Raw genomic sequence first — 12,167 nt, forward strand, 5'->3', positions numbered from 1 at the left:
CACGAACACTCGCAGTGCCGCACGCAATAGCAGCGATCCATTTTTCGTACTTTTATTTGCCTGTTGGCTACCGGTTCTCTGTCGCGATTCAACAGCACCACTAGGGAGTAAGGAAGCCAGTGAGGAGTGGAAGAAGAAGAAAAAGAAAGACGAAGGGGAGAAGCGAGAGTAGGTGGAGGTGGAGGACTCGTTTTTCACGAGCGATTTATTCACCCTTAACGAAGAGAAAGTAATAAAGTCGAGGGAAATTTCATTGATTAAGCCGAGGCATTTACCAGAGCAGGAGAATTCGTTTAATGAGAGCCTGCCGTAGAGATCAAGGCTTATTTTATGATCATGCTGGGGTGAAACAGTCTTCGTTGGGCTCTCGACGTTCGACCACGCTGCCGGAAGTCCCTCGGGACAGTCCGTAATCCGGACACGATAGGAAGACGAATATGAGCCCTTGTTGGTAATCAGCGCCGTTATCATTGTGTAATCAATTTCCGTGCTATCCGAGTACGCCTCGGTGAGCCGCCCGAACGAACTGAAATTCCAATGGAAATTATCTACCCGTAGGTAAACTGTACAAACGTTAGGAAACAGCCGTTGAATCTCTTTCAATTTTGAATTGAAACTTGAAGCTCGGAAGTTTGGGATCGACTGTTCGACGAGGAAGCTTGGATGTATCTGCTTCGAATGAAAAGAGTATAAACGAGTAATTTCAAGCTGAAAAACTTCAAGAATCATAGCACTGTATAAAAATTCTGGAAGAATAATAAGACGTTGCCTCTGAATTCTATAAATCACGAACGATACAAGAAACTAAAAAGTACCGATCAGTTTACAGAGGAGAAGGAAAATCAGACTACGTTATTTCACGTTCGTCTTATTCGAAAAACGGTGAACATTAGAAGCGATCCCAAAATTTTCGAGCGACAGTGTTAGCTCGCGCGAGGCGGAAAAAAGTGGTCGTTCCGTAGAAAGGGATTGCGCCGACAAAAGTCGCTCGGAAATCCAGTGGAAACATATCCTGGAAACGATCATCACCTCTGGAACTCACCCTGCTCTGAGGAGGGCATTGTAGTCGGCCCTGAGTTCGACGTCGATCACGGACACGTGCGGCGAATGGTACTCGAGGCCGAGGAACTCGCGGCTTCCGGTTCCGTTCACGTTGTACTTGATGGCCTCGCTCGGCACCGGGGCGAAATTGCTCAAGAAGTAGCAACCAGCCCGCCCGGACTCCCGTGCTTCCTGCCGACACGTGACATCGGATCGAACGTGCACCCTTCGATAACACTCGCGCTGCCGGTTTTGCGGAAACCGTTCGCGAGAATCAGGAAATACGGTTTCGATCGGCTAACGGGATCCCCAGCCTCGCGGAAAATCGGAATTAGATCGGGGATTGCTCGCGACGCGACGTAACGCGGAGTGTTCCGGTCGCTTCGTTAATAAAATAACTCGTTACGTCGCGTGCACGGGGCTGGCTCGGCGTTACAACAACGCCGCCGCCTGCCTGTTTATGCGAATATTTCAAAAGATGACGTTTCACGCGCGAAGTGCCGCCGTTTCCGGAGACGCGTTAAACCGAATGAATAGGTGCGGCACTTCGCGCACAATCATTTCAATCATGTTTATTTAAATGGAATTACTCGCGCTCGGTATGCCGGTCGCCGCAACGAATCCGTGGCCTGCGCCTCGCGCTGCTCGCGCAATATTTTACGAGGGAACATATTAAATTCAACGAATTACCCCATGCGTAACGAATAATACGGTTCACGGTTGAAACGACTCGTCTCCGCGTGGTTTCCGAGACGTATCGGCGGATCCGAGCGTCCGAATCGATACACGGGCCAGACTGTGCGCGACATTAATCGCGCGGGATATCAGAGGGAAATCGTTTCAGCCCTTTTTTCCAGGCTTGTTTTCCATTTTTACCAGCGGTTTTTAACGTTCGCGGCACGTTAATTCCCATTACGAGGGATTTTCACTGGAAAGCCCCATTCGCCGGACCACGAATATATTGCGGCTCGCCGCGTGACATAATACGCTAAAAGTTTCACCTGGTATAAACATGAAAAACACTCGCCATTGAAAAGCGTCGGTCGGATAAAATGAAACCGCGCTGTCGGCGCCGAGGGAGGCAAACAGGCTACTTTCAGCGTTACCGCGTTTATTGCGCTTGTCATCCGTGTACGTACCGCGTCGTGTCTCCAATAGGCCAGCGGCTGATTTTTCAAACAGGTCCCCCTGACACGTTCACACCGGTCCGGCTGCCCGACGAACGCTGCGAACCCCACCCCGACTTTGTCGCACTCGTCCGCGCCCTCGTTGATCTCGTCCGCCTGCACCACCAGGTATTCACCCGGCCACCCTGCGCAACCGATTAATGAGCTCTCTAATTCCGTTCGTTGAATACGAGCAAATGGTTCGGAACGTTTCTTTCTCTGTAATTTGTCTGTCGAATCAACAACCTTTGGCTGCCGGGTGCTCCGAGCCATCACCGGAAAGCGACGACGGCACCAGCAAACGGTCCCTTGTCGGATTCAAATTGAATTCACCGTCCGCAGTCACGTTTACGTCGTTATACGCGAGCGACATCGTATCCTCCGGGTTTCTATAGTGTCTATCCGAGGTGCCCAATCTGATGGGATAAACGTCCTGTATAGCGTGAAGTTAGTGACTCCAAGATCTCAAATGCACACATTTGGTGTATTAATACGCGTAATGACGCGTTTGTAATTGCGCATTTGTAATTGCACAGATCATGCATCCTTCGACGCGCCGCGGTGCGCGAGTTATTTTGAAAGCTGATTCAGAAGCTGAGGCAAACGCTAAAACTGTTCGTTCTCTCGAGACTTACCGCATATACCTCAGCCGCGTCGTAATTGATTCGATTACCTGATCGACGATCCGTTCGCCAGATCCTTCCACGAGACGGATCCATCTGGCCCGGTACGTTTCTCGTATATCTGGATATGCAGTTTGTGGTCGATCACAGGATCCTCCAATCGATAAACCGAGTACCTGCAACAATTCACAGAAATCCGGGAGCGTGATTCGCCCGAGGATTCGAGACCCTTAGAGATTACCATAGATCGTTGAAACGCAGACAGTGCGCGGACTCCAGATATTTCAATGGATCCACGTCCCGGGGATGCCTGCGATCCGCGCAATCCTGACCGCCCCGAATTTGTGGTTCTTTGAGCACATTTCCGCCCGGCCGCCCCCTCGCCGACCGAATTTTCTTTCTCCTCCCCGCGCGGTTCCGCTCGCTTCCATAATTCTCGTTCGACGCCTGAGCTCGTTCTCCCTCGGAGAGCATCAGCAAGTTTCTCTTAAAGGGCCACTTGCCGTCGCGACCGTCCTCGTTCTTCTTCTTCCTCCTCCCTTTCTTTTTCTTTGTCTTCCTCTTCCTCTTCTTGTGTCTCTTCTTCTTCCTTCTCTTCTTGTTCCCCGCCGCTGCACCCTTCTCGCGACTCTTGCCTACCTCTTTGTCACTCGCGGAGCGAACATCGCTGCGCGACACGTCCCTTTTCCTCTTTACATTAGATTTATCTCCCCGACAGACCTCGTTGTCCTTCTTCGGGAGCTCGTCCAAGATTCCGAGACTCGCTCCGAGAAATCGGTCAGCCGCGCGATTCGCCGCGTCCTGCGACGAAGTATCTTCCATTATCGCGTCCTCTCGCCATTTCACGGCTGCCTCGGACCCCTTATCAGCGCTCAGAGGTGTATCCAACCTCTCGTCTCTCCTCAAATCGCTTAATCCGCCCTTCGAGCCGTCATTACACGTCCCGGAGGATTGCCCGTTTGACGGTTTCGATCCGGCGATTTCAATCGGTTCGCCGGCCGACACGTCGCGTTTCACATTATCCCCCCTGATCACCGAGCTAATGATCTCTTTTATTAAATTCGAATTATCCGTCCTCGATTCCCGGCGAACCGCGCCGCCCTCTTTCACCCCGAGGCGCGTCTTATCCCGAGACCCCTTATCGCCCATCAGGATTACTTCGTCCTCCGACTGCTCGAGTTTCTCCGGCCCCGAGAATTCTTTCACGCTCCAGAGCGTCTGATTATCCGGCACTATGATGAACTTCTTTAAGTGTATCAAACTGTGGCCGGTCGCGTTGCTCGAGTTCCCCGCCTCGGCTACCAACTTCTCCAACTTCTTCACGAAATCCGAGACCGCGAGCATGTTCTTCTTCTCCGCGGATTCGGTGGTCTCTCCAGCGGCGTCGCCCGCGGACTCGTTCCTTGACCAATAGAAACCCGACAAGGACTTCGGCGCCGGCGTTTGAACCTCTTGCACAACAGTGATCGTCTCTCTAACGACCTCTTGCGTGCTCGTCGCGGTAACGTTGTCTGTCTGCCCTCTGATCGTTGTCTGCGTGCTGTTAGTCGCGTTCGGTCTACCGGCATTGCTGTTAGAAGTCGCATAGGTTCTGCGGCCGGTGGATTCCGTGGTGTTTGCGTAAGCGTCATTCTGTCCGCCAGTTTCCGTGTACGTTTCCGGTTCTCCAGGACTGGTTTCAGCCTCGGTCGAGTACTCGAAACTGTCCAGACCTGTTCCTCGATAAGAGGGAACCGTGGTCGCCTCGAAGATATCGATCTTCAGCGTGGTGCAGTTCGCGTCATAGCACTGACTGGTGTTTATCATGATCGTAATGGGGCGTAGTCCGCCCACGAGATCATTCATGTCTTCTAACGGGTTGTTAGCCAGACGGCTTCCATCCGAGTCCAGATGATCCGGCGAAACCTGAGGCGTGTCGCCGAGGAGATCGCTAAGTGATTTCTTCGAGTGCTCCTCGATAGGAGACATTGCTAGAGGCGCTCGATTTCGGTCCTCAACGTTCAACGACTCGTTCTCGTCGGAATCGGAAGTCTGCTCGTCATCCCTCGCTTCCGTCTCCTCCGGAATAAAATTGCCATTCTGATCGGGTCTCGAGGACAGGGAGTCTTCCTTCGAACGCTTCGGATTTCCATTAAGCCCGGCCTGTTCGTTAATCTTGGACACTCCCTTGAAGGATCCCGCTTCTTTATTCTCGGCGTCCCAGTTCGATTCGGCTGACTTCTTCTGCAACCGAAGCAATCTCTGAGGGTACCTGGCCGGCGGCTGGTTCCTGTATCCCTCGACGGCCCGGCTTCCGGCGCGAACCGGTCGCGGATAGCGTCCCCCCGCGCTCGATCGATCGGCAACGTCCGCGAGGGCACCAAACTGCGACGACCGCTCGCCGAAAACATCCGGCAAAAAATTGGAGTTATCCCCGGGAGCGAGCGTGTCGTCGATGAAGGAATTCGCTGACTCGAACGGCGATCGATCCCCGTAGCCGTCCGCTTTGCCATCAGGGATGGAGTCCTTCCCCAGAAGCCCCGGAGCAGCGTCGAAGCTGACTGACACCGGCCGGCCGTATTCATCGTTCTCCAAGTGAATTTTCCCAGTGAGCGAGATCTCGAAATCCTTTCCCGCGTCCTGGTTCTCGATTCTCGATCTGTCCGCTCTGGCCTGGCTCTCTATCTTCAGCTTCTCCGCCAACTTGTCGAGATGAACCGGAACGGGTCCGTCGAACAGCTGATTATACGAGTCGTCCTGCGAGACTTTCGATGTCGCGTCTGCGCCCTCGTCAACGGTCTGCTCTATATTACCGTAATCAGCGGGGAATTCTTCAGGGTCGTTGTCCGGTTGCTTCTCCTTTAAGAGCGCCCCGTCGTCGTACTCGGGCACGAGATAATCGTACGTCTCGGCTGAGTCCTCCTCCGACGAAATCAGCCGCTTTTTGTTACTCCGCTTCTCGTCCTCCTTCTTCCGCTTCAACGTGGATCGCGCGATGTCCCGTTTCTTCGACTTCTCTCGTTCCTTATCGCGCACCGACTTCAAACGCTTGCGACCCTCCGAGCCAATCCCCTTGTACTCCTCTTCCTGATCCTTGATGTAACGATTCTCCTCGTTTTCTTGCCGCTGCTGCTTGTCTTTGTTCGACCGATGTTCGGCTACGTGTTTACCTCCCTTCGGTTCCTGGACAGACAGAAGGCGTCTACGCTTCGTCCTCGCCTCGCAGATGTTGTCTACTCCGTCGTCTACGATTCGTTGATCCTTATTCTTCGAGCACGCTGGAAGAATTCTGCCTGTCACGCCCGCGACACGATTCTCCGAGGATCTTCGTCTAGCTCGATGCCTGTTCTTCACGGAAACTCGGTTGCTAGAACTCGGCGGTCTAACGGTGTACTCTGCAGAGTCCGTCGTCACTAGCCATGGGTGTTTCAAGTCGTTTTTGTTTAGATTATCTGCCCCTGCTCCAATTTCTCTGTACTTCTTCCTCGGCCCGTGCTCCTCCGACGGTAAATTGATATCGTTCCGAGACCCGTCGACGCTCAGCTGTACGTAATTCCGCTGCTCGCGGAGGAAGCTACCAGTCACGCCGGCTCCTTTCTTCACGAGGTTCAGTTTCCTCGCTTCGAGGGAAAATTTCATCGCCGATTCCGACCGTGACGAATCCTTCCTCCTCCCGTAATACCCGGGATTAACCCTGCTCAACTTGCCTTTGCCCTCGGAACCCGCCACGTATATCGATAAATCCTTGCTTTTAATCATCATGGGCGTCGTCCGTTTCTTTTTCCTGCGCGGAACACGCGTCGAGGCTTTCCTGTCCCCGCCGATCGGCCCGGCGTTCGGCGAGATCGATTCGAGAACCGCCGGTCTATGGCGCGCCGTGGATAACGTGGACGCGGTAGTTTCGTCGGGGAACGTCTCCTCGTCGAAGGAAATCTCGTTATGAAACTCTGACAGCGTTTGCCTCGCGGCGTCTTCGAAGGGTTTGATCGAGGGCCGGAACGCCTCGTCGGTGATCACGGTCGTTTCCGTGCTCGTCGCTTCGACGGTCGCGTTCTCCGTCACCGAGGCGTTCGCCGTCGTTGAAGCGTTTATCGTCGCCGCCGTCGACTCCACCACCATAACCGTGGTGCTCTCCGTGAGTTCATAAGTTCTGGATATCGGTCTAAAATCCGGCGGCTGCATCATCGCGAGGTTGTCCGTCATCTTCGACCTTCCGACTGGTAGTATAATCTCTTCTAAAGTCGCGATGGTATCGGTGAGGAGCGCGTCGGTGCCGATTTTGAAAACGTCGACGACGATCACCGCGTCCGACGATCCGGTCCACGAGTCCTGCGCTGCCGATGAGCTCGGAGGTGATTGAATCGTGTCGCTGATAGGCGATAACACTTCTGGCGGTGGAATCACGAGATCGGGACCGGTCGTCGTCGGACTGGCGTCCATTAAACCACCGAACTGATGCGCCAGCAGCCGTGCACCGCCGCTGTCTTCTTCCCGGGAGCCTGAATAGAGATCCAGATTTTTATTGGCCTCGTCATACTCCTCGATCGGTTGATCCGTGCTCTCCAGGTCGTCTCCGGGAAAAGTTTCACCGGGTTCGCCCGCGTTTACGTTCGAGGGTGGTTCGATGGCTCCGTTCGTCTCTTCGGCCGCTTCGTTATTTCGACGACGCGACGAGACTTCGTTCAGTTCGTTAAATTTATTCCGCGGCTCCGAGTCCCCGTGGAAACTCCCGGCCATTTTATTCGGCGCGTTCGTTCGTCCTGCGATCGTCTCTTCCGACGTGGCTTCTGACATTGCTTTCGTCGTCTCCTTCGATGTCATCTTCGTCGTCTCCTCCGTCGTCATTCTCGGCGTCTCCTCTGTGGTTGCTTTCAACCCTGCCTCGTCCTCCTTCAGCGCGTCGCTGATACGACTAAACTTCTCTTCGATCTGTTTGTCCACGGTGTTTTGACGATCGGCGCCGTTCCTCGGAACCGAATCTCCATTCGCCATCGCCGGTGATGTTTCATTCTTGACACTATTCTCCGACTTGTTCGACTTTGACTCGACAGTGGTGATCGGTGCAAAGGTTCTGGCGTCGTCTATGTACACTTGGATCGTGTGGCCGGCTGCCCTCTTCCGCGAATGACCCCTCCGATCTTCGATGTATCTGCTACTCCTCCGTCGGGCTCGATTCTTCGACTTGCCGTGCATAAATCTCTTATTGTTTCCAATTCGATGACGTTCGAGACGACGAAAGTGCCTCTTGCATCGATTCGCGTCTCGATTAATCGAAGCTTTATGGCTCCCTTGGCTGTGGGCGCCCTTATAGGACACATCCTTCAACGTCCTCTTCTGAGGCGTGTAATTTTCAATCACCGGCAACCCCTGTGTAACGCGGCGTCTCTGAAACACGGTTTCGTTCTAACACAGTTAGGGAATTGGGGAAACCCTCTGTAGAACACGGCCGTTTCACCGAAGGATGCGCAAAATTCGAGGGAAAGCTTGCCCAAACGCGTCACTCCGTGTTACGTAGCTCGAGAAATTTCAGAAAATACTTCTTATGAATTTCAAAGTTTCAATCTCAAACAACGGTGGCGTAGTTTCGTTAAGCTTTGGTAGTCGTATTTTCCTGCGATCTCTCAAACCTTTCGTAACACGACTTCTCCTAGATTAATAGAAACGCGACCGTGTCGTACGAGGATTATTAGCAACCTGCTCTGATCGAAACCTTCTTCGTCGACGCATTCTCTTCGGAGGCGCGTGTCATCGAGCTTAACCCCGTCTTTCCTTTATCCCGCGTCCCCGTTGCTCTTCCATTTCCCTCGTTGCCATCCGATTGAAAATATCCGGCACCGTCAGCCTCGTGTTTCTCGTTAAAACTCCTGACTATAATATCCGGCTGCGAGAACGTACTTTCCATTACACTATTTAAATTACCTTCCCTGCAAGCGTCGCTCGGCCCCGCCGTCGGAGACCTATTGCTATTCAATACACCTGTCGACAAATTTTTTAAAGGCTCGTTTAAATGCATAGCAGGTCGAATCGCGAGAGAATCGATTGCCCCGCTCCTCCCGCTGTCCGCTTTGTTCCTCCTCGCGCCCGACTTCAGAGGCGAACCTTTATTTCCGCGTAGGGACTCGGACCGGCCGCGTCCCTTTCGATCCTCCGGCGCCCTTCCTGCGGAAGCGACTTCCTCCCGATGTCGTCTTCCCGCCGCCAGCTTCTTCCCAGCCCCGCGCTTCCACGGGCGAAATGGATTTTCTAAACGAATTACGTCCGCGGATTGATTCGTTCGTGTCGCCGGTTTCTTCGCTACAGAAGGGTCTTTCAAACGAGTCACGCGTGTCCCACCCTCCCGCCGGTCGCCGCGCGTGGTCTCCGGCCTCGGTAGCACGGTCTCCAAACCGTGATCCTTCTCTGTCCGCTCGTCATCGGAAATAATGTTCTCCTCTATAGATCGGTGAACGCTTTGTTCGCCTTTATTCTTCACGCGATCCTCCGCGTCGACTCCCGCCCTTCCGGTTTCTTCTCTTATCTCGTTCCCCCGACTCAGTGCTGGATCCTGTGCAACGTCCCCGGCCGATACCATTTCGCCTCTGCTTGGCGTCGTTCCAGTTCCCGGGGACAATGGCGACACCGACGTCGACGAACCGTCACGTTGCTCGCTCGAATATTTCACGCTGTCCGAAACAAGTCCGCGAAGTTTTTCGGCTCCCTTGTCTCTCGGTCGCCCCGTGGAAACCGCATCGATCAGTTTATCCCGCTGCCCCGTTCGACCGCAAGCATCGGACATCCCGGAATCCTTCACGACTGTTTGACCGCCGCGCGGCTCCACGTCCGTTGTGTTTGACTTCTTCCACGATCGAGTTGGTTCCGACCCGATGCCCTGGCGCCATGCCATCGGATTGTCGTCGGAACTCGTGCATTCGGCCCCCGCAAACCTGTTGCGAGGTTTGTTTGCGGCATCGTTGCAGCTCGACTCCGCCTCGCCCGGGAAACTTTTCGAGGAGCCGTTCGAGACCGTCGACGGACGCATCGCGGTTACTTTCGGGTCGCATAAACAACAGAATCCCTGCAACCAGTTTCGTCTGGGTTAGTTCAAGTTTGTCGAGAATGCACGCTCTCCTATCGGTGGATTCTCGTGTGCCGAAGTTCTCCTCGATTCTGATCGATCGGAGAGCCCTTGGTTTTATCGATGAGAAATTCACGAATTCGTGAGAGTTTTATGAAAGGAGACGAATTAGAAGACGTATTCGTGTAATTGCACCGATCAAAATCAAGGTCATTTACTATATAGTATCTCTATAATTCAGTGCGCGTCAAAGTCACGCGCTCCGCGAGTATAGCGTTCAATCGCAATAGAATCTATTCTACGAGTAATTGTAAATACCGATTAGAAGCAAAACGAAGGGAATGAAGGTTTTGATCAAACCGATTCGTTACCTCGCTGAACGGGACAGGTTCTCCTCGCAGGAAAGTCTGGCCGCAGGTGGGATTGTCCGGATCAACGCTGCATCCCCTGTAGTTAGGGGTCTCGTTGTTGATCACATCTTCCGTCGCCTCTGCGTTAACAACCTTGTTCAAAGTCTCTCGATCAATGCGTCTGCCCGAGAGATCCAGTCGTCCGCTCCGCTGGTAACTTCGCTCAACGATAGATAAAATCACGGTCCACTGATAAGCGGTCGCTTATCCTGACCGGATAAAATGGCTCGCCCTCGTGGCCCACGATCGATGCGGCTTCCAGCTGACACGATAAGTTACCAGCGGAGGGAATCGATCGGTTGAACCGTGCTCGGTGAACACACGGTGTCTCTCGCGGACACTCACACTTTGGAATTTTAATCCGTACAGTTGCAACACAGCTTCCTGGCGGACCTTGATCACGTACGGATTCTGGAGCGGGAATTTCCTCATGGTCGCCGGGTCCACCGCGTGATCGATCACCACGAATTTGTCTCGCGTGTCGGTCTGCATCGATACACGATAAATAAAATAGAAACCCATCGCGAAACGGAGAAACGAGGGACGGAGTAATCTATTGAACAGCGTTCACCCTTCCGACGTTGCTCAGCTTCATATTGATCACGATTTTCTGCGTGCAGTTCTTAATCGCCCATCGATCCTCGTCGTAGCTGCGTTCCGCGCGAGCGTAAAGGCCGTCGTTTCTGATATCGAACTGCCTGCGATGTATCACGGAACAAGGAAGAGTTAAGGAATTGTTCAAGCGAACAGATATTCTTACGCTTTCGATGGGCCTTCGATAAATTTCAATCTTCTCAGAAAGCTTCATCTAGTTTATCAGATAATCACTTGGACGATAATCTATCGTAATTTGTAATTATAGTATAAATTGGCGCATATCTATGTTGAATTTAACAGAGGATTCATTTATCTTGGGGAGTTCGAAAAATACTCTGAGGGAAATTGATGGAAATGGATTACTTGTCCGCCTCGAAAACCGAGCAAGGAGCCAGCACAGCCCTGACCTCGATCGAGGGTGGTCCAAAATCGTTCGGGTCGCCGGAAGTTTTCCGGTGGCCTGGGAATCGCGATCGACAAGCGGGATTCCTCGAGGGATGAAGCTGCGGAATATAGGCGAACTCCGACACGTGGGGTGATCGTGTCGCGGTCATTCTGGGACAAGGGACCAGTGTCATCTGCGCGGATCGATGGGACAATAAATAACGAAGGTTTCCGGCGGAGGAAGCCCCGGCCCATTTGTTTCCAGGCCGGACTGCAGTCCATGAATAAATGGGACGGAGGAGATCGAGGGGACGGATCCCGTTTTGATCGCGTTACCCAGAGGATCAGGAACTGCCAGCCAGCCGGTGACATGTTAGGTCGTCTGTCCGAGAAATCATTCTTGGCCCGTAGTCTCGTGTTCCCAGCCGCGTGACAACCTGTGCGCGAGGGTGAAACGGAAAGATTGGGCTGAAACTCGCGCCGAGTAAAATGGTCCGACGGTCTGTGATAGACGAACGACTGGCTACGTTTCCGTTTCGGTTCGCCGTAGGGTTAGACGCAGAGAAACGGTCAGATTCTCGTCTGTTTTCGATCGAGAGATGAAAACTCGAACGATCCTTACCTCCGAATGACACTTCAGCTCGATCTCTTCGCTTTAGGGTTGGAACTGCTCCCGGTTAATACGGAATTTGCGCGTGACTACGCATTCGACGTCGATGAAATTAATCGCATAATCGGACGCTGAATAATAGCTCGCGTGGAAAGGGAAATTATCCGATTGGAATAGAACGGTCATAATAATGATCATAATGGCGATCAATGCAGTCGCAATAATTAATAATAGTCCGTAATAATGGTGATATAGTTTATTTCAGTGTAAAGGATGGGTTGGACACGAACGTGCGGCGAACGG

The sequence above is a fragment of the Nomia melanderi genome, chromosome 8, assembly GCF_051020985.1.
Source record: "Nomia melanderi isolate GNS246 chromosome 8, iyNomMela1, whole genome shotgun sequence".
Lineage (NCBI taxonomy): Eukaryota > Metazoa > Arthropoda > Insecta > Hymenoptera > Halictidae > Nomia > Nomia melanderi.